This window comes from Hemiscyllium ocellatum, unplaced genomic scaffold, assembly GCF_020745735.1.
Source record: "Hemiscyllium ocellatum isolate sHemOce1 unplaced genomic scaffold, sHemOce1.pat.X.cur. scaffold_826_pat_ctg1, whole genome shotgun sequence".
In the NCBI taxonomy this organism is placed as follows: Eukaryota; Metazoa; Chordata; class Chondrichthyes; order Orectolobiformes; family Hemiscylliidae; genus Hemiscyllium; species Hemiscyllium ocellatum.
In genome coordinates this window covers 139,159-161,495 of record NW_026869256.1, presented here as the reverse complement: position 1 = coordinate 161,495, position 22,337 = coordinate 139,159, and the positions used below count along the sequence as shown (strand labels likewise).

The 22,337-nt window shown below is 45.5% G+C and overlaps 7 non-coding genes across 7 annotated transcripts; all 7 read left to right on the top strand.

Annotated features, from left to right (window-relative positions):
• Positions 1 to 1,858: 1,858 nt before the first annotated feature.
• On the top strand, positions 1,859 to 1,930 carry trnav-uac (transfer RNA valine (anticodon UAC)). Its single transcript has one exon. It is a non-coding gene; the product is annotated as a tRNA-Val (tRNA).
• Positions 1,931 to 5,258: 3,328 nt separating this feature from the next.
• Positions 5,259 to 5,331, top strand: trnav-uac (transfer RNA valine (anticodon UAC)). The gene has a single exon. It is a non-coding gene; the product is annotated as a tRNA-Val (tRNA).
• A 3,336-nt stretch (positions 5,332 to 8,667) lies between these two features.
• Positions 8,668 to 8,740, top strand: trnav-uac (transfer RNA valine (anticodon UAC)). Its single transcript has one exon. It is a non-coding gene; the product is annotated as a tRNA-Val (tRNA).
• Positions 8,741 to 12,075: 3,335 nt separating this feature from the next.
• Positions 12,076 to 12,148, top strand: trnav-uac (transfer RNA valine (anticodon UAC)). Its single transcript has one exon. It is a non-coding gene; the product is annotated as a tRNA-Val (tRNA).
• Positions 12,149 to 15,477: 3,329 nt separating this feature from the next.
• On the top strand, positions 15,478 to 15,550 carry trnav-uac (transfer RNA valine (anticodon UAC)). The gene has a single exon. It is a non-coding gene; the product is annotated as a tRNA-Val (tRNA).
• A 3,329-nt stretch (positions 15,551 to 18,879) lies between these two features.
• On the top strand, positions 18,880 to 18,952 carry trnav-uac (transfer RNA valine (anticodon UAC)). Its single transcript has one exon. It is a non-coding gene; the product is annotated as a tRNA-Val (tRNA).
• A 3,312-nt stretch (positions 18,953 to 22,264) lies between these two features.
• Positions 22,265 to 22,337, top strand: trnav-uac (transfer RNA valine (anticodon UAC)). Its single transcript has one exon. It is a non-coding gene; the product is annotated as a tRNA-Val (tRNA).

The window sequence follows — 22,337 nt, the reverse complement described above, 5'->3', positions numbered from 1 at the left end:
AAGATGTCAATTACCCAGGATAACAACGAGCTATTGGAAAAAGAAAGGTGAACCGTAGAATGGCTTCAACTTCCAGTGCTGGATGCCACATAGCCACAAGGGGCGCGCCTGAGGCCAGTTTCTGTAGTGTAGTGGTCATCACATTTGACTAACGCGCGAAAAGTCCCCCGTTCGAAACTGGACAGAAACTGCTTTGATCTTCATTTGCAGCCTTTTACACTGACAAGAACGGAGCTTTCTTGCTTGCTATCCCATCTGCAAACCTGCCTTCGAAAATGCTCGAACAAATCTGCTCTCTTTGTGAAATGTGATGCAATTCCATTAAATTAGTTTGCAAAGCATTGTAAAGTTTTTCTCCAACCTGGGTCTGATCATATGACATTCTGCTTCAGAGTGTAGTTACCGCGTTCTGAATCTTCCACCAAAAGCAGTACCGCATTTGCATTCCTTGTGCAGGCAGGCCGGTTCAAAGACAGGGAAGAAGCTGACGCGCTGGTGTCACAGTACACCACGGATTCCTGAACTAGTCTGTCTGTCAAATGTAGCCCAAAGTCGTATCTGAAAGACCTCATTTGGAAGCCGCCTGTCGTTATTCAACGTGCGAGAATTGGCAGCAGAGGTGCTGAATCATGGTTTGGATCAGTGCGCTCGTTAGTGACTCATTCATTCAGCAACAGCAATGAAAGAAATTACACTCTCAGAGGAACATTTGAACTTGTGCTTTCATAACGTCGCTAGTATTAAAATGCGTCCTGAGATCTAAGCCGTGTTGGAACTTAAACGGAGGAATCGACAGAGAGGCTACAGAATGACATCGCATCCTTTTGGTTTTCTTTAAATCACTGACGAGCAGGAAAATGTAAACGGGGAGAGCGAGTGGGAAAGTGAGGCAGTTGCAGCTCTGCTGAAATTCCTTCTTTGTAAGTAACTCAGCAGCAAGAGACGTGAAGGTGACTCATGTGTGAGAGCTCTTCACATCGAGAACAAAAAGCACTCAAGGGCAGTTAGCACCTCTCCCGGAGTGGGGGTGGGGTGAGCAGTAACTTCTGTTACTCTGTTCAGAAACTGCCTTTTCGATTGACTTGGACAGAAACTGCATTTCTAATAAGCACCATGGAGTTTAGCAAAATGTATTGAGTCGCTCCTTGTCGATTCCCACACAGGTTTCCAACTCAGTTGATATCCATGTGGCTCATGTCCAGGTGTGGACATCTCTGCAGTGAATGGCACGGTTAAGGTAAAAGGCAAGGAAAGTGGCATCTCGAACAGACACAGTGACTGAAACGATGCTGCACGGTATGATGTGGAACACGGCCTGCTCAGCTTTGTGCATTTTCCCTGTAGTCCGGTGTGTTTCGTGTTCCGTGTAAATGTGAAAGTTGTCCTGTTTCGAGCAATGGGTGAAATCATTCAGCAAAGCAAGAATCGAAATTGAAGTAATGTCAAGCAGCTCATGGTGATTTGACCAAATCATAACCGAACATATATTCTCACGCAGTCACAGATACATTTGTCGCTGAAAGAGTCTGAGAAGATAGACTCAGCTTACTATTGATTTTTGTCCGGATTGATGGGCTTTCATTATCTGCTGCGAAATTGACATTGTAGCCGGGCACATTCCAGCAGCTGTGCGAGTCGGAGAGGGACCATGGAGGATCCTCAACTGAGGATCTGGAAAATTTCACGAGGTATGGTCAGTCGGAGCAAAAGTAAGGAAATCGTTTGTTTCTGCAGTGTTTTCAAGATGTCAATTCCCCTGGATAACAACGAGCTGTTGGAAAAAGAAAGGTGAAACGGAGAATGTCTTCACCTTTCAGTGCTGGGTGCCAGAGAACCGCAGCGCGGCCGGCAGAGGCCGGTTTCTGTAGTGTAGTGGTCATCACGTTCGCCTTACACGCGAAAGGTCCCAGTTCGAAACTGGGCAGAAACTGCTTTGTTCTCAATTGCAGCCTTTTACAAGCCGAGCGGTCTAATGTGCTGGATCCAGGTTCCAGTCCTGAAAGGGGTGTGGGTTCGAATCCCACCACTGCTATTTCAGCTGATCAACTCCATCGCCGCAGCACTGTTAAAATGCTGCTTCGATCCCCGCTGCCTGGATTCCCCCGGGTATTTAACTGTGGTATGGAAACGTGTTGACTATTGCAACGTTTCTCTGCTGTCGTGATGGTAATCGCTTCGACTCTCGCTTTACATTGCAGGCAAGTTGAGTTTTTACTGGAACCGAATGGAGACTGTTATTTCATCGCTGTTGTGAAACAGAGTCCTGCGGTGAGTCGATTCATCGTTATTTGGCTTTCTGGCGAATGGAAAATCGTTCCAATGAATATGTTATTGAATTTCTCCCATTTCCATCGTTTCCGTCCTGGAGACATCTGAAGGGAAAAGTAATCTCATCGAGACTGTGATTGTTGAAATTCACTTTTTTTATGGCCCATACTTATGATATTCGTTCTTTCTCTCTTTTCAGCATTGTCTGGGAAGTGGTGGTGCACTAAGGCTGCAGTATGTTTGAAAGAGTAGTTTGGAATTGCCCTGTTGTTAGTTGTGAGATTACTTTATGCCTCTTGACCTCGGACTCTCTCACATTTAGCGTTCATGCTTCGCTGTGTCTGAATATGCATTAGCTATGCCAGCTTTGATTGTGTTCCGTGTTAAATGCTTTCTGTTTGCGATTCGCTCAATACGTTACGATTTAACACGGGTTCTGCGGTAACTTCCAGCAGCAAAAATCCTCAACTGAGGATCTGGGAAAATTTCACGAAGTATGGTCAGTCGGAGCAAAAGTAAGGAAGTCGTTTGTTTCTGCAGTGTTTCACAATACTACCTTTCCAGTCGAACAGACTAAATGATTGTGCCACAGACTGCGATGGAAAGCTCCGCTAGAAAGTAATCCTTTAAAACCGGTGTAAGCAACACAAGGTTATTGGGGTACACCGCGTGGAAACAGATACTTCGGTGTATCTCATTCATGCTCACCACATCACCAAAATGAAACAAGTCCCGTTCCACAGCATTTGGCCTCAATCCCTCAAAACCCATCGTATTCCAGAAACTCATCCGATTACCATTGCAATTTTCTGAGTGTAATAGCCTCCCCCACTCCCTCTGGTAGCTCATTCCATACACCCATAACCTTGTTGGTGGGAAATGTGCCTCGGGGTCCTTTGTCAATTTCTGACCACTCACCTTAAACCTATGCTCTCGAGTTTCCAACTCACCCTAGCTTGGGTAAAACACGTAAATACTCAGTTTACAACCCTTCCATAAAATCATGTCGCAGCCGTTATGCTGCCGGGAAAGTTGTCCCAGCCTATTCCACTTCACTCTACAGTCCGAACATTGACGACATCCTTGTCTATATTTTGTCACAAATTTCACGTCTATTTTTTTTTAACTTTTTCAAGATGTCAATTACCCAGGATAACAACGAGCTATTGGAAAAAGAAAGGTGAACCGTAGAATGGCTTCAACTTCCAGTGCTGGATGCCACATAGCCACAAGGGGCGCGCCTGAGGCCAGTTTCTGTAGTGTAGTGGTCATCACATTTGACTAACGCGCGAAAAGTCCCCCGTTCGAAACTGGACAGAAACTGCTTTGATCTTCATTTGCAGCCTTTTACACTGACAAGAACGGAGCTTTCTTGCTTGCTATCCCATCTGCAAACCTGCCTTCGAAAATGCTCGAACAAATCTGCTCTCTTTGTGAAATGTGATGCAATTCCATTAAATTAGTTTGCAAAGCATTGTAAAGTTTTTCTCCAACCTGGGTCTGATCATATGACATTCTGCTTCAGAGTGTAGTTACCGCGTTCTGAATCTTCCACCAAAAGCAGTACCGCATTTGCATTCCTTGTGCAGGCAGGCCGGTTCAAAGACAGGGAAGAAGCTGACGCGCTGGTGTCACAGTACACCACGGATTCCTGAACTAGTCTGTCTGTCAAATGTAGCCCAAAGTCGTATCTGAAAGACCTCATTTGGAAGCCGCCTGTCGTTATTCAACGTGCGAGAATTGGCAGCAGAGGTGCTGAATCATGGTTTGGATCAGTGCGCTCGTTAGTGACTCATTCATTCAGCAACAGCAATGAAAGAAATTACACTCTCAGAGGAACATTTGAACTTGTGCTTTCATAACGTCGCTAGTATTAAAATGCGTCCTGAGATCTAAGCCGTGTTGGAACTTAAACGGAGGAATCGACAGAGAGGCTACAGAATGACATCGCATCCTTTTGGTTTTCTTTAAATCACTGACGAGCAGGAAAATGTAAACGGGGAGAGCGAGTGGGAAAGTGAGGCAGTTGCAGCTCTGCTGAAATTCCTTCTTTGTAAGTAACTCAGCAGCAAGAGACGTGAAGGTGACTCATGTGTGAGAGCTCTTCACATCGAGAACAAAAAGCACTCAAGGGCAGTTAGCACCTCTCCCGGAGTGGGGGTGGGGTGAGCAGTAACTTCTGTTACTCTGTTCAGAAACTGCCTTTTCGATTGACTTGGACAGAAACTGCATTTCTAATAAGCACCATGGAGTTTAGCAAAATGTATTGAGTCGCTCCTTGTCGATTCCCACACAGGTTTCCAACTCAGTTGAATCGATGTGGCTCATGTCCAGGTGTGGACATCTCTGCAGTGAATGGCACGGTTAAGGTAAAAGGCAAGGAAAGTGGCATCTCGAACAGACACAGTGACTGAAACGATGCTGCACGGTATGATGTGGAACACGGCCTGCTCAGCTTTGTGCATTTTCCCTGTAGTCCGGTGTGTTTCGTGTTCCGTGTAAATGTGAAAGTTGTCCTGTTTCGAGCAATGGGTGAAATCATTCAGCAAAGCAAGAATCGAAATTGAAGTAATGTCAAGCAGCTCATGGTGATTTGACCAAATCATAACCGAACATATATTCTCACGCAGTCACAGATACATTTGTCGCTGAAAGAGTCTGAGAAGATAGACTCAGCTTACTATTGATTTTTGTCCGGATTGATGGGCTTTCATTATCTGCTGCGAAATTGACATTGTAGCCGGGCACATTCCAGCAGCTGTGCGAGTCGGAGAGGGACCATGGAGGATCCTCAACTGAGGATCTGGAAAATTTCACGAGGTATGGTCAGTCGGAGCAAAAGTAAGGAAATCGTTTGTTTCTGCAGTGTTTTCAAGATGTCAATTCCCCTGGATAACAACGAGCTGTTGGAAAAAGAAAGGTGAAACGGAGAATGTCTTCACCTTTCAGTGCTGGGTGCCAGAGAACCGCAGCGCGGCCGGCAGAGGCCGGTTTCTGTAGTGTAGTGGTCATCACGTTCGCCTTACACGCGAAAGGTCCCCAGTTCGAAACTGGGCAGAAACTGCTTTGTTCTCAATTGCAGCCTTTTACAAGCCGAGCGGTCTAATGTGCTGGATCCAGGTTCCAGTCCTGAAAGGGGTGTGGGTTCGAATCCCACCACTGCTATTTCAGCTGATCAACTCCATCGCCGCAGCACTGTTAAAATGCTGCTTCGATCCCCGCTGCCTGGATTCCCCCGGGTATTTAACTGTGGTATGGAAACGTGTTGACTATTGCAACGTTTCTCTGCTGTCGTGATGGTAATCGCTTCGACTCTCGCTTTACATTGCAGGCAAGTTGAGTTTTTACTGGAACCGAATGGAGACTGTTATTTCATCGCTGTTGTGAAACAGAGTCCTGCGGTGAGTCGATTCATCGTTATTTGGCTTTCTGGCGAATGGAAAATCGTTCCAATGAATATGTTATTGAATTTCTCCCATTTCCATCGTTTCCGTCCTGGAGACATCTGAAGGGAAAAGTAATCTCATCGAGACTGTGATTGTTGAAATTCACTTTTTTTATGGCCCATACTTATGATATTCGTTCTTTCTCTCTTTTCAGCATTGTCTGGGAAGTGGTGGTGCACTAAGGCTGCAGTATGTTTGAAAGAGTAGTTTGGAATTGCCCTGTTGTTAGTTGTGAGATTACTTTATGCCTCTTGACCTCGGACTCTCTCACATTTAGCGTTCATGCTTCGCTGTGTCTGAATATGCATTAGCTATGCCAGCTTTGATTGTGTTCCGTGTTAAATGCTTTCTGTTTGCGATTCGCTCAATACGTTACGATTTAACACGGGTTCTGCGGTAACTTCCAGCAGCAAAAATCCTCAACTGAGGATCTGGGAAAATTTCACGAAGTATGGTCAGTCGGAGCAAAAGTAAGGAAGTCGTTTGTTTCTGCAGTGTTTCACAATACTACCTTTCCCGTGAGCAGTCGAACAGACTAAATGATTGTGCCACAGACTGCGATGGAAAGCTCCGCTAGAAAGTAATCCTTTAAAACCGGTGTAAGCAACACAAGGTTATTGGGGTACACCGCGTGGAAACAGATACTTCGGTGTATCTCATCCATGCTCACCACATCACCAAAATGAAACAAGTCCCGTTCCACAGCATTTGGCCTCAATCCCTCAAAACCCATCGTATTCCAGAAACTCATCCGATTACCATTGCAATTTTCTGAGTGTAATAGCCTCCCCCACTCCCTCTGGTAGCTCATTCCATACACCCATAACCTTGTTGGTGGGAAATGTGCCTCGGGGTCCTTTGTCAATTTCTGACCACTCACCTTAAACCTATGCTCTCGAGTTTCCAACTCACCCTAGCTTGGGTAAAACACGTAAATACTCAGTTTACAACCCTTCCATAAAATCATGTCGCAGCCGTTATGCTGCCGGGAAAGTTGTCCCAGCCTATTCCACTTCACTCTACAGTCCGAACATTGACGACATCCTTGTCTATATTTTGTCACAAATTTCACGTCTATTTTTTTTTAACTTTTTCAAGATGTCAATTACCCAGGATAACAACGAGCTATTGGAAAAAGAAAGGTGAACCGTAGAATGGCTTCAACTTCCAGTGCTGGATGCCACATAGCCACAAGGGGCGCGCCTGAGGCCAGTTTCTGTAGTGTAGTGGTCATCACATTTGACTAACGCGCGAAAAGTCCCCCGTTCGAAACTGGACAGAAACTGCTTTGATCTTCATTTGCAGCCTTTTACACTGACAAGAACGGAGCTTTCTTGCTTGCTATCCCATCTGCAAACCTGCCTTCGAAAATGCTCGAACAAATCTGCTCTCTTTGTGAAATGTGATGCAATTCCATTAAATTAGTTTGCAAAGCATTGTAAAGTTTTTCTCCAACCTGGGTCTGATCATATGACATTCTGCTTCAGAGTGTAGTTACCGCGTTCTGAATCTTCCACCAAAAGCAGTACCGCATTTGCATTCCTTGTGCAGGCAGGCCGGTTCAAAGACAGGGAAGAAGCTGACGCGCTGGTGTCACAGTACACCACGGATTCCTGAACTAGTCTGTCTGTCAAATGTAGCCCAAAGTCGTATCTGAAAGACCTCATTTGGAAGCCGCCTGTCGTTATTCAACGTGCGAGAATTGGCAGCAGAGGTGCTGAATCATGGTTTGGATCAGTGCGCTCGTTAGTGACTCATTCATTCAGCAACAGCAATGAAAGAAATTACACTCTCAGAGGAACATTTGAACTTGTGCTTTCATAACGTCGCTAGTATTAAAATGCGTCCTGAGATCTAAGCCGTGTTGGAACTTAAACGGAGGAATCGACAGAGAGGCTACAGAATGACATCGCATCCTTTTGGTTTTCTTTAAATCACTGACGAGCAGGAAAATGTAAACGGGGAGAGCGAGTGGGAAAGTGAGGCAGTTGCAGCTCTGCTGAAATTCCTTCTTTGTAAGTAACTCAGCAGCAAGAGACGTGAAGGTGACTCATGTGTGAGAGCTCTTCACATCGAGAACAAAAAGCACTCAAGGGCAGTTAGCACCTCTCCCGGAGTGGGGGTGGGGTGAGCAGTAACTTCTGTTACTCTGTTCAGAAACTGCCTTTTCGATTGACTTGGACAGAAACTGCATTTCTAATAAGCACCATGGAGTTTAGCAAAATGTATTGAGTCGCTCCTTGTCGATTCCCACACAGGTTTCCAACTCAGTTGATATCGATGTGGCTCATGTCCAGGTGTGGACATCTCTGCAGTGAATGGCACGGTTAAGGTAAAAGGCAAGGAAAGTGGCATCTCGAACAGACACAGTGACTGAAACGATGCTGCACGGTATGATGTGGAACACGGCCTGCTCAGCTTTGTGCATTTTCCCTGTAGTCCGGTGTGTTTCGTGTTCCGTGTAAATGTGAAAGTTGTCCTGTTTCGAGCAATGGGTGAAATCATTCAGCAAAGCAAGAATCGAAATTGAAGTAATGTCAAGCAGCTCATGGTGATTTGACCAAATCATAACCGAACATATATTCTCACGCAGTCACAGATACATTTGTCGCTGAAAGAGTCTGAGAAGATAGACTCAGCTTACTATTGATTTTTGTCCGGATTGATGGGCTTTCATTATCTGCTGCGAAATTGACATTGTAGCCGGGCACATTCCAGCAGCTGTGCGAGTCGGAGAGGGACCATGGAGGATCCTCAACTGAGGATCTGGAAAATTTCACGAGGTATGGTCAGTCGGAGCAAAAGTAAGGAAATCGTTTGTTTCTGCAGTGTTTTCAAGATGTCAATTCCCCTGGATAACAACGAGCTGTTGGAAAAAGAAAGGTGAAACGGAGAATGTCTTCACCTTTCAGTGCTGGGTGCCAGAGAACCGCAGCGCGGCCGGCAGAGGCCGGTTTCTGTAGTGTAGTGGTCATCACGTTCGCCTTACACGCGAAAGGTCCCCAGTTCGAAACTGGGCAGAAACTGCTTTGTTCTCAATTGCAGCCTTTTACAAGCCGAGCGGTCTAATGTGCTGGATCCAGGTTCCAGTCCTGAAAGGGGTGTGGGTTCGAATCCCACCACTGCTATTTCAGCTGATCAACTCCATCGCCGCAGCACTGTTAAAATGCTGCTTCGATCCCCGCTGCCTGGATTCCCCCGGGTATTTAACTGTGGTATGGAAACGTGTTGACTATTGCAACGTTTCTCTGCTGTCGTGATGGTAATCGCTTCGACTCTCGCTTTACATTGCAGGCAAGTTGAGTTTTTACTGGAACCGAATGGAGACTGTTATTTCATCGCTGTTGTGAAACAGAGTCCTGCGGTGAGTCGATTCATCGTTATTTGGCTTTCTGGCGAATGGAAAATCGTTCCAATGAATATGTTATTGAATTTCTCCCATTTCCATCGTTTCCGTCCTGGAGACATCTGAAGGGAAAAGTAATCTCATCGAGACTGTGATTGTTGAAATTCACTTTTTTTATGGCCCATACTTATGATATTCGTTCTTTCTCTCTTTTCAGCATTGTCTGGGAAGTGGTGGTGCACTAAGGCTGCAGTATGTTTGAAAGAGTAGTTTGGAATTGCCCTGTTGTTAGTTGTGAGATTACTTTATGCCTCTTGACCTCGGACTCTCTCACATTTAGCGTTCATGCTTCGCTGTGTCTGAATATGCATTAGCTATGCCAGCTTTGATTGTGTTCCGTGTTAAATGCTTTCTGTTTGCGATTCGCTCAATACGTTACGATTTAACACGGGTTCTGCGGTAACTTCCAGCAGCAAAAATCCTCAACTGAGGATCTGGGAAAATTTCACGAAGTATGGTCAGTCGGAGCAAAAGTAAGGAAGTCGTTTGTTTCTGCAGTGTTTCACAATACTACCTTTCCGTGAGCAGTCGAACAGACTAAATGATTGTGCCACAGACTGCGATGGAAAGCTCCGCTAGAAAGTAATCCTTTAAAACCGGTGTAAGCAACACAAGGTTATTGGGGTACACCGCGTGGAAACAGATACTTCGGTGTATCTCATCCATCCTCACCACATCACCAAAATGAAACAAGTCCCGTTCCACAGCATTTGGCCTCAATCCCTCAAAACCCATCGTATTCCAGAAACTCATCCGATTACCATTGCAATTTTCTGAGTGTAATAGCCTCCCCCACTCCCTCTGGTAGCTCATTCCATACACCCATAACCTTGTTGGTGGGAAATGTGCCTCGGGGTCCTTTGTCAATTTCTGACCACTCACCTTAAACCTATGCTCTCGAGTTTCCAACTCACCCTAGCTTGGGTAAAACACGTAAATACTCAGTTTACAACCCTTCCATAAAATCATGTCGCAGCCGTTATGCTGCCGGGAAAGTTGTCCCAGCCTATTCCACTTCACTCTACAGTCCGAACATTGACGACATCCTTGTCTATATTTTGTCACAAATTTCACGTCTATTTTTTTTTAACTTTTTCAAGATGTCAATTACCCAGGATAACAACGAGCTATTGGAAAAAGAAAGGTGAACCGTAGAATGGCTTCAACTTCCAGTGCTGGATGCCACAGAGCCACAAGGGGCGCGCCTGAGGCCAGTTTCTGTAGTGTAGTGGTCATCACATTTGACTAACGCGCGAAAAGTCCCCCGTTCGAAACTGGACAGAAACTGCTTTGATCTTCATTTGCAGCCTTTTACACTGACAAGAACGGAGCTTTCTTGCTTGCTATCCCATCTGCAAACCTGCCTTCGAAAATGCTCGAACAAATCTGCTCTCTTTGTGAAATGTGATGCAATTCCATTAAATTAGTTTGCAAAGCATTGTAAAGTTTTTCTCCAACCTGGGTCTGATCATATGACATTCTGCTTCAGAGTGTAGTTACCGCGTTCTGAATCTTCCACCAAAAGCAGTACCGCATTTGCATTCCTTGTGCAGGCAGGCCGGTTCAAAGACAGGGAAGAAGCTGACGCGCTGGTGTCACAGTACACCACGGATTCCTGAACTAGTCTGTCTGTCAAATGTAGCCCAAAGTCGTATCTGAAAGACCTCATTTGGAAGCCGCCTGTCGTTATTCAACGTGCGAGAATTGGCAGCAGAGGTGCTGAATCATGGTTTGGATCAGTGCGCTCGTTAGTGACTCATTCATTCAGCAACAGCAATGAAAGAAATTACACTCTCAGAGGAACATTTGAACTTGTGCTTTCATAACGTCGCTAGTATTAAAATGCGTCCTGAGATCTAAGCCGTGTTGGAACTTAAACGGAGGAATCGACAGAGAGGCTACAGAATGACATCGCATCCTTTTGGTTTTCTTTAAATCACTGACGAGCAGGAAAATGTAAACGGGGAGAGCGAGTGGGAAAGTGAGGCAGTTGCAGCTCTGCTGAAATTCCTTCTTTGTAAGTAACTCAGCAGCAAGAGACGTGAAGGTGACTCATGTGTGAGAGCTCTTCACATCGAGAACAAAAAGCACTCAAGGGCAGTTAGCACCTCTCCCGGAGTGGGGGTGGGGTGAGCAGTAACTTCTGTTACTCTGTTCAGAAACTGCCTTTTCGATTGACTTGGACAGAAACTGCATTTCTAATAAGCACCATGGAGTTTAGCAAAATGTATTGAGTCGCTCCTTGTCGATTCCCACACAGGTTTCCAACTCAGTTGATATCCATGTGGCTCATGTCCAGGTGTGGACATCTCTGCAGTGAATGGCACGGTTAAGGTAAAAGGCAAGGAAAGTGGCATCTCGAACAGACACAGTGACTGAAACGATGCTGCACGGTATGATGTGGAACACGGCCTGCTCAGCTTTGTGCATTTTCCCTGTAGTCCGGTGTGTTTCGTGTTCCGTGTAAATGTGAAAGTTGTCCTGTTTCGAGCAATGGGTGAAATCATTCAGCAAAGCAAGAATCGAAATTGAAGTAATGTCAAGCAGCTCATGGTGATTTGACCAAATCATAACCGAACATATATTCTCACGCAGTCACAGATACATTTGTCGCTGAAAGAGTCTGAGAAGATAGACTCAGCTTACTATTGATTTTTGTCCGGATTGATGGGCTTTCATTATCTGCTGCGAAATTGACATTGTAGCCGGGCACATTCCAGCAGCTGTGCGAGTCGGAGAGGGACCATGGAGGATCCTCAACTGAGGATCTGGAAAATTTCACGAGGTATGGTCAGTCGGAGCAAAAGTAAGGAAATCGTTTGTTTCTGCAGTGTTTTCAAGATGTCAATTCCCCTGGATAACAACGAGCTGTTGGAAAAAGAAAGGTGAAACGGAGAATGTCTTCACCTTTCAGTGCTGGGTGCCAGAGAACCGCAGCGCGGCCGGCAGAGGCCGGTTTCTGTAGTGTAGTGGTCATCACGTTCGCCTTACACGCGAAAGGTCCCCAGTTCGAAACTGGGCAGAAACTGCTTTGTTCTCAATTGCAGCCTTTTACAAGCCGAGCGGTCTAATGTGCTGGATCCAGGTTCCAGTCCTGAAAGGGGTGTGGGTTCGAATCCCACCACTGCTATTTCAGCTGATCAACTCCATCGCCGCAGCACTGTTAAAATGCTGCTTCGATCCCCGCTGCCTGGATTCCCCCGGGTATTTAACTGTGGTATGGAAACGTGTTGACTATTGCAACGTTTCTCTGCTGTCGTGATGGTAATCGCTTCGACTCTCGCTTTACATTGCAGGCAAGTTGAGTTTTTACTGGAACCGAATGGAGACTGTTATTTCATCGCTGTTGTGAAACAGAGTCCTGCGGTGAGTCGATTCATCGTTATTTGGCTTTCTGGCGAATGGAAAATCGTTCCAATGAATATGTTATTGAATTTCTCCCATTTCCATCGTTTCCGTCCTGGAGACATCTGAAGGGAAAAGTAATCTCATCGAGACTGTGATTGTTGAAATTCACTTTTTTTATGGCCCATACTTATGATATTCGTTCTTTCTCTCTTTTCAGCATTGTCTGGGAAGTGGTGGTGCACTAAGGCTGCAGTATGTTTGAAAGAGTAGTTTGGAATTGCCCTGTTGTTAGTTGTGAGATTACTTTATGCCTCTTGACCTCGGACTCTCTCACATTTAGCGTTCATGCTTCGCTGTGTCTGAATATGCATTAGCTATGCCAGCTTTGATTGTGTTCCGTGTTAAATGCTTTCTGTTTGCGATTCGCTCAATACGTTACGATTTAACACGGGTTCTGCGGTAACTTCCAGCAGCAAAAATCCTCAACTGAGGATCTGGGAAAATTTCACGAAGTATGGTCAGTCGGAGCAAAAGTAAGGAAGTCGTTTGTTTCTGCAGTGTTTCACAATACTACCTTTCCAGTCGAACAGACTAAATGATTGTGCCACAGACTGCGATGGAAAGCTCCGCTAGAAAGTAATCCTTTAAAACCGGTGTAAGCAACACAAGGTTATTGGGGTACACCGCGTGGAAACAGATACTTCGGTGTATCTCATCCATCCTCACCACATCACCAAAATGAAACAAGTCCCGTTCCACAGCATTTGGCCTCAATCCCTCAAAACCCATCGTATTCCAGAAACTCATCCGATTACCATTGCAATTTTCTGAGTGTAATAGCCTCCCCCACTCCCTCTGGTAGCTCATTCCATACACCCATAACCTTGTTGGTGGGAAATGTGCCTCGGGGTCCTTTGTCAATTTCTGACCACTCACCTTAAACCTATGCTCTCGAGTTTCCAACTCACCCTAGCTTGGGTAAAACACGTAAATACTCAGTTTACAACCCTTCCATAAAATCATGTCGCAGCCGTTATGCTGCCGGGAAAGTTGTCCCAGCCTATTCCACTTCACTCTACAGTCCGAACATTGACGACATCCTTGTCTATATTTTGTCACAAATTTCACGTCTATTTTTTTTTAACTTTTTCAAGATGTCAATTACCCAGGATAACAACGAGCTATTGGAAAAAGAAAGGTGAACCGTAGAATGGCTTCAACTTCCAGTGCTGGATGCCACAGAGCCACAAGGGGCGCGCCTGAGGCCAGTTTCTGTAGTGTAGTGGTCATCACATTTGACTAACGCGCGAAAAGTCCCCCGTTCGAAACTGGACAGAAACTGCTTTGATCTTCATTTGCAGCCTTTTACACTGACAAGAACGGAGCTTTCTTGCTTGCTATCCCATCTGCAAACCTGCCTTCGAAAATGCTCGAACAAATCTGCTCTCTTTGTGAAATGTGATGCAATTCCATTAAATTAGTTTGCAAAGCATTGTAAAGTTTTTCTCCAACCTGGGTCTGATCATATGACATTCTGCTTCAGAGTGTAGTTACCGCGTTCTGAATCTTCCACCAAAAGCAGTACCGCATTTGCATTCCTTGTGCAGGCAGGCCGGTTCAAAGACAGGGAAGAAGCTGACGCGCTGGTGTCACAGTACACCACGGATTCCTGAACTAGTCTGTCTGTCAAATGTAGCCCAAAGTCGTATCTGAAAGACCTCATTTGGAAGCCGCCTGTCGTTATTCAACGTGCGAGAATTGGCAGCAGAGGTGCTGAATCATGGTTTGGATCAGTGCGCTCGTTAGTGACTCATTCATTCAGCAACAGCAATGAAAGAAATTACACTCTCAGAGGAACATTTGAACTTGTGCTTTCATAACGTCGCTAGTATTAAAATGCGTCCTGAGATCTAAGCCGTGTTGGAACTTAAACGGAGGAATCGACAGAGAGGCTACAGAATGACATCGCATCCTTTTGGTTTTCTTTAAATCACTGACGAGCAGGAAAATGTAAACGGGGAGAGCGAGTGGGAAAGTGAGGCAGTTGCAGCTCTGCTGAAATTCCTTCTTTGTAAGTAACTCAGCAGCAAGAGACGTGAAGGTGACTCATGTGTGAGAGCTCTTCACATCGAGAACAAAAAGCACTCAAGGGCAGTTAGCACCTCTCCCGGAGTGGGGGTGGGGTGAGCAGTAACTTCTGTTACTCTGTTCAGAAACTGCCTTTTCGATTGACTTGGACAGAAACTGCATTTCTAATAAGCACCATGGAGTTTAGCAAAATGTATTGAGTCGCTCCTTGTCGATTCCCACACAGGTTTCCAACTCAGTCGATATCCATGTGGCTCATGTCCAGGTGTGGACATCTCTGCAGTGAATGGCACGGTTAAGGTAAAAGGCAAGGAAAGTGGCATCTCGAACAGACACAGTGACTGAAACGATGCTGCACGGTATGATGTGGAACACGGCCTGCTCAGCTTTGTGCATTTTCCCTGTAGTCCGGTGTGTTTCGTGTTCCGTGTAAATGTGAAAGTTGTCCTGTTTCGAGCAATGGGTGAAATCATTCAGCAAAGCAAGAATCGAAATTGAAGTAATGTCAAGCAGCTCATGGTGATTTGACCAAATCATAACCGAACATATATTCTCACGCAGTCACAGATACATTTGTCGCTGAAAGAGTCTGAGAAGATAGACTCAGCTTACTATTGATTTTTGTCCGGATTGATGGGCTTTCATTATCTGCTGCGAAATTGACATTGTAGCCGGGCACATTCCAGCAGCTGTGCGAGTCGGAGAGGGACCATGGAGGATCCTCAACTGAGGATCTGGAAAATTTCACGAGGTATGGTCAGTCGGAGCAAAAGTAAGGAAATCGTTTGTTTCTGCAGTGTTTTCAAGATGTCAATTCCCCTGGATAACAACGAGCTGTTGGAAAAAGAAAGGTGAAACGGAGAATGTCTTCACCTTTCAGTGCTGGGTGCCAGAGAACCGCAGCGCGGCCGGCAGAGGCCGGTTTCTGTAGTGTAGTGGTCATCACGTTCGCCTTACACGCGAAAGGTCCCCAGTTCGAAACTGGGCAGAAACTGCTTTGTTCTCAATTGCAGCCTTTTACAAGCCGAGCGGTCTAATGTGCTGGATCCAGGTTCCAGTCCTGAAAGGGGTGTGGGTTCGAATCCCACCACTGCTATTTCAGCTGATCAACTCCATCGCCGCAGCACTGTTAAAATGCTGCTTCGATCCCCGCTGCCTGGATTCCCCCGGGTATTTAACTGTGGTATGGAAACGTGTTGACTATTGCAACGTTTCTCTGCTGTCGTGATGGTAATCGCTTCGACTCTCGCTTTACATTGCAGGCAAGTTGAGTTTTTACTGGAACCGAATGGAGACTGTTATTTCATCGCTGTTGTGAAACAGAGTCCTGCGGTGAGTCGATTCATCGTTATTTGGCTTTCTGGCGAATGGAAAATCGTTCCAATGAATATGTTATTGAATTTCTCCCATTTCCATCGTTTCCGTCCTGGAGACATCTGAAGGGAAAAGTAATCTCATCGAGACTGTGATTGTTGAAATTCACTTTTTTTATGGCCCATACTTATGATATTCGTTCTTTCTCTCTTTTCAGCATTGTCTGGGAAGTGGTGGTGCACTAAGGCTGCAGTATGTTTGAAAGAGTAGTTTGGAATTGCCCTGTTGTTAGTTGTGAGATTACTTTATGCCTCTTGACCTCGGACTCTCTCACATTTAGCGTTCATGCTTCGCTGTGTCTGAATATGCATTAGCTATGCCAGCTTTGATTGTGTTCCGTGTTAAATGCTTTCTGTTTGCGATTCGCTCAATACGTTACGATTTAACACGGGTTCTGCGGTAACTTCCAGCAGCAAAAATCCTCAACTGAGGATCTGGGAAAATTTCACGAAGTATGGTCAGTCGGAGCAAAAGTAAGGAAGTCGTTTGTTTCTGCAGTGTTTCACAATACTACCTTTCCAGTCGAACAGACTAAATGATTGTGCCACAGACTGCGATGGAAAGCTCCGCTAGAAAGTAATCCTTTAAAACCGGTGTAAGCAACACAAGGTTATTGGGGTACACCGCGTGGAAACAGATACTTCGGTGTATCTCATTCATCCTCACCACATCACCAAAATGAAACAAGTCCCGTTCCACAGCATTTGGCCTCAATCCCTCAAAACCCATCGTATTCCAGAAACTCATCCGATTACCATTGCAATTTTCTGAGTGTAATAGCCTCCCCCACTCCCTCTGGTAGCTCATTCCATACACCCATAACCTTGTTGGTGGGAAATGTGCCTCGGGGTCCTTTGTCAATTTCTGACCACTCACCTTAAACCTATGCTCTCGAGTTTCCAACTCACCCTAGCTTGGGTAAAACACGTAAATACTCAGTTTACAACCCTTCCATAAAATCATGTCGCAGCCGTTATGCTGCCGGGAAAGTTGTCCCAGCCTATTCCACTTCACTCTACAGTCCGAACATTGACGACATCCTTGTCTATATTTTGTCACAAATTTCACGTCTATTTTTTTTTAACTTTTTCAAGATGTCAATTACCCAGGATAACAACGAGCTATTGGAAAAAGAAAGGTGAACCGTAGAATGGCTTCAACTTCCAGTGCTGGATGCCACATAGCCACAAGGGGCGCGCCTGAGGCCAGTTTCTGTAGTGTAGTGGTCATCACATTTGACTAACGCGCGAAAAGTCCCCCGTTCGAAACTGGACAGAAACTGCTTTGATCTTCATTTGCAGCCTTTTACACTGACAAGAACGGAGCTTTCTTGCTTGCTATCCCATCTGCAAACCTGCCTTCGAAAATGCTCGAACAAATCTGCTCTCTTTGTGAAATGTGATGCAATTCCATTAAATTAGTTTGCAAAGCATTGTAAAGTTTTTCTCCAACCTGGGTCTGATCATATGACATTCTGCTTCAGAGTGTAGTTACCGCGTTCTGAATCTTCCACCAAAAGCAGTACCGCATTTGCATTGCTTGTGCAGGCGGGCCGGTTCAAAGACAGGGAAGAAGCTGACGCGCTGGTGTCACAGTACACCACGGATTCCTGAACTAGTCTGTCTGTCAAATGTAGCCCAAAGTCGTATCTGAAAGACCTCATTTGGAAGCCGCCTGTCGTTATTCAACGTGCGAGAATTGGCAGCAGAGGTGCTGAATCATGGTTTGGATCAGTGCGCTCGTTAGTGACTCATTCATTCAGCAACAGCAATGAAAGAAATTACACTCTCAGAGGAACATTTGAACTTGTGCTTTCATAACGTCGCTAGTATTAAAATGCGTCCTGAGATCTAAGCCGTGTTGGAACCTAAACGGAGGAATCGACAGAGAGGCTACAGAATGACATCGCATCCTTTTGGTTTTCTTTAAATCACTGACGAGCAGGAAAATGTAAACGGGGAGAGCGAGTGGGAAAGTGAGGCAGTTGCAGCTCTGCTGAAATTCCTTCTTTGTAAGTAACTCAGCAGCAAGAGACGTGAAGGTGACTCATGTGTGAGAGCTCTTCACATCGAGAACAAAAAGCACTCAAGGGCAGTTAGCACCTCTCCCGGAGTGGGGGTGGGGTGAGCAGTAACTTCTGTTACTCTGTTCAGAAACTGCCTTTTCGATTGACTTGGACAGAAACTGCATTTCTAATAAGCACCATGGAGTTTAGCAAAATGTATTGAGTCGCTCCTTGTCGATTCCCACACAGGTTTCCAACTCAGTTGATATCCATGTGGCTCATGTCCAGGTGTGGACATCTCTGCAGTGAATGGCACGGTTAAGGTAAAAGGCAAGGAAAGTGGCATCTCGAACAGACACAGTGACTGAAACGATGCTGCACGGTATGATGTGGAACACGGCCTGCTCAGCTTTGTGCATTTTCCCTGTAGTCCGGTGTGCTTCGTGTTCCGTGTAAATGTGAAAGTTGTCCTGTTTCGAGCAATGGGTGAAATCATTCAGCAAAGCAAGAATCGAAATTGAAGTAATGTCAAGCAGCTCATGGTGATTTGACCAAATCATAACCGAACATATATTCTCACGCAGTCACAGATACATTTGTCGCTGAAAGAGTCTGAGAAGATAGACTCAGCTTACTATTGATTTTTGTCCGGATTGATGGGCTTTCATTATCTGCTGCGAAATTGACATTGTAGCCGGGCACATTCCAGCAGCTGTGCGAGTCGGAGAGGGACCATGGAGGATCCTCAACTGAGGATCTGGAAAATTTCACGAGGTATGGTCAGTCGGAGCAAAAGTAAGGAAATCGTTTGTTTCTGCAGTGTTTTCAAGATGTCAATTCCCCTGGATAACAACGAGCTGTTGGAAAAAGAAAGGTGAAACGGAGAATGTCTTCACCTTTCAGTGCTGGGTGCCAGAGAACCGCAGCGCGGCCGGCAGAGGCCGGTTTCTGTAGTGTAGTGGTCATCACGTTCGCCTTACACGCGAAAGGTCCCCAGTTCGAAACTGGGCAGAAACTGCTTTGTTCTCAATTGCAGCCTTTTACAAGCCGAGCGGTCTAATGTGCTGGATCCAGGTTCCAGTCCTGAAAGGGGTGTGGGTTCGAATCCCACCACTGCTATTTCAGCTGATCAACTCCATCGCCGCAGCACTGTTAAAATGCTGCTTCGATCCCCGCTGCCTGGATTCCCCCGGGTATTTAACTGTGGTATGGAAACGTGTTGACTATTGCAACGTTTCTCTGCTGTCGTGATGGTAATCGCTTCGACTCTCGCTTTACATTGCAGGCAAGTTGAGTTTTTACTGGAACCGAATGGAGACTGTTATTTCATCGCTGTTGTGAAACAGAATCCTACGGTGAGTCGATTCATCGTTATTTGGCTTTCTGGCGAATGGAAAATCGTTCCAATGAATATGTTATTGAATTTCTCCCATTTCCATCGTTTCCGTCCTGGAGACATCTGAAGGGAAAAGTAATCTCATCGAGACTGTGATTGTTGAAATTCACTTTTATTATGGCCCATACTTATGATATTCGTTCTTTCTCTCTTTTCAGCATTGTCTGGGAAGTGGTGGTGCACTAAGGCTGCAGTATGTTTGAAAGAGTAGTTTGGAATTGCCCTGTTGTTAGTTGTGAGATTACTTTATGCCTCTTGACCTCGGACTCTTTCACATTTAGCGTTCATGCTTCGCTGTGTCAGAATATGCATTAGCTATGCCAGCTTTGATTGTGTTCCGTGTTAAATGCTTTCTGTTTGCGATTCGCTCAATACGTTACGATTTAACACGGGTTCTGCGGTAACTTCCAGCAGCAAAAGTCCTCAACTAAGGATCTGGGAAAATTTCACGAAGTATGGTCAGTCGGAGCAAAAGTAAGGAAGTCGTTCGTTTCTGCAGTGTTTCACAATACTACCTTTCCCGTGAGCAGTCGAACAGACTAAATGATTGTGCCACAGACTGCGATGGAAAGCTCCGCTAGAAAGTAATCCTTTAAAACCGGTGTAAGCAACACAAGGTTATTGGGGTACACCGCGTGGAAACAGATACTTCGGTGTATCTCATCCATGCTCACCACATCACCAAAATGAAACAAGTCCCGTTCCACAGCATTTGGCCTCAATCCCTCAAAACCCATCGTATTCCAGAAACTCATCCGATTACCATTGCAATTTTCTGAGTGTAATAGCCTCCCCCACTCCCTCTGGTAGCTCATTCCATACACCCATAACCTTGTTGGTGGGAAATGTGCCTCGGGGTCCTTTGTCAATTTCTGACCACTCACCTTAAACCTATGCTCTCGAGTTTCCAACTCACCCTAGCTTGGGTAAAACACGTAAATACTCAGTTTACAACCCTTCCATAAAATCATGTCGCAGCCGTTATGCTGCCGGGAAAGTTGTCCCAGCCTATTCCACTTCACTCTACAGTCCGAACATTGACGACATCCTTGTCTATATTTTGTCACAAATTTCACGTCTATTTTTTTTTAACTTTTTCAAGATGTCAATTACCCAGGATAACAACGAGCTATTGGAAAAAGAAAGGTGAACCGTAGAATGGCTTCAACTTCCAGTGCTGGATGCCACAGAGCCACAAGAGGCTGGCCTGAGGCCAGTTTCTGTAGTGTAGTGGTCATCACATTTTACTAACGCGCGAAAAGTCCCCCGTTCGAAACTGGACAGACACTGCTTTGATCTTCATTTGCAGCCTTTTACACTGACAAGAACGGAGCTTTCTTGCTTGCTATCCCATCTGCAAACCTACCTTCGAAAATGCTCGAACAAATCTGCTCTCTTTGTGAAATGTGATGCAATTCCATTAAATTAGTTTGCAAAGCATTGTAAAGTTTTTCTCCAACCTGGGTCTGATCATATGACATTCTGCTTCAGAGTGTAGTTACCGCGTTCTGAATCTTCCACCAAAAGCAGTACCGCATTTGCATTCCTTGTGCAGGCAGGCCGGTTCAAAGACAGGGAAGAAGCTGACGCGCTGGTGTCACAGTACACCACGGATTCCTGAACTAGTCTGTCTGTCAAATGTAGCCCAAAGTCGTATCTGAAAGACCTCATTTGGAAGCCGCCTGTCGTTATTCAACGTGCGAGAATTGGCAGCAGAGGTGCTGAATCATGGTTTGGATCAGTGCGCTCGTTAGTGACTCATTCATTCAGCAACAGCAATGAAAGAAATTACACTCTCAGAGGAACATTTGAACTTGTGCTTTCATAACGTCGCTAGTATTAAAATGCGTCCTGAGATCTAAGCCGTGTTGGAACTTAAACGGAGGAATCGACAGAGAGGCTACAGAATGACATCGCATCCTTTTGGTTTTCTTTAAATCACTGACGAGCAGGAAAATGTAAACGGGGAGAGCGAGTGGGAAAGTGAGGCAGTTGCAGCTCTGCTGAAATTCCTTCTTTGTAAGTAACTCAGCAGCAAGAGACGTGAAGGTGACTCATGTGTGAGAGCTCTTCACATCGAGAACAAAAAGCACTCAAGGGCAGTTAGCACCTCTCCCGGAGTGGGGGTGGGGTGAGCAGTAACTTCTGTTACTCTGTTCAGAAACTGCCTTTTCGATTGACTTGGACAGAAACTGCATTTCTAATAAGCACCATGGAGTTTAGCAAAATGTATTGAGTCGCTCCCTGTCGATTCCCACACAGGTTTCCAACTCAGTTGATATCCATGTGGCTCATGTCCAGGTGTGGACATCTCTGCAGTGAATGGCACGGTTAAGGTAAAAGGCAAGGAAAGTGGCATCTCGAACAGACACAGTGACTGAAACGATGCTGCACGGTATGATGTGGAACACGGCCTGCTCAGCTTTGTGCATTTTCCCTGTAGTCCGGTGTGTTTCGTGTTCCGTGTAAATGTGAAAGTTGTCCTGTTTCGAGCAATGGGTGAAATCATTCAGCAAAGCAAGAATCGAAATTGAAGTAATGTCAAGCAGCTCATGGTGATTGGACCAAATCATAACCGAACATATATTCTCACGCAGTCACAGATACATTTGTCGCTGAAAGAGTCTGAGAAGATAGACTCAGCTTACTATTGATTTTTGTCCGGATTGATGGGCTTTCATTATCTGCTGCGAAATTGACATTGTGCTCGTCGGAGAGGGACCATGGAGGATCCTCAACTGAGGATCTGGAAAATTTCACGAGGTATGGTCAGTCGGAGCAAAAGTAAGGAAATCGTTTGTTTCTGCAGTGTTTTCAAGATGTCAATTCCCCTGGATAACAACGAACTGTTGGAAAAAGAAAGGTGAAACGGAGAATGTCTTCACCTTTCAGTGCTGGGTGCCAGAGAACCGCAGCGCAGCCGGCCGAGGCCGGTTTCTGTAGTGTAGTGGTCATCACGTTCGCCTTACACGCGAAAGGTCCCCAGTTCGAAACTGGGCAGAAACT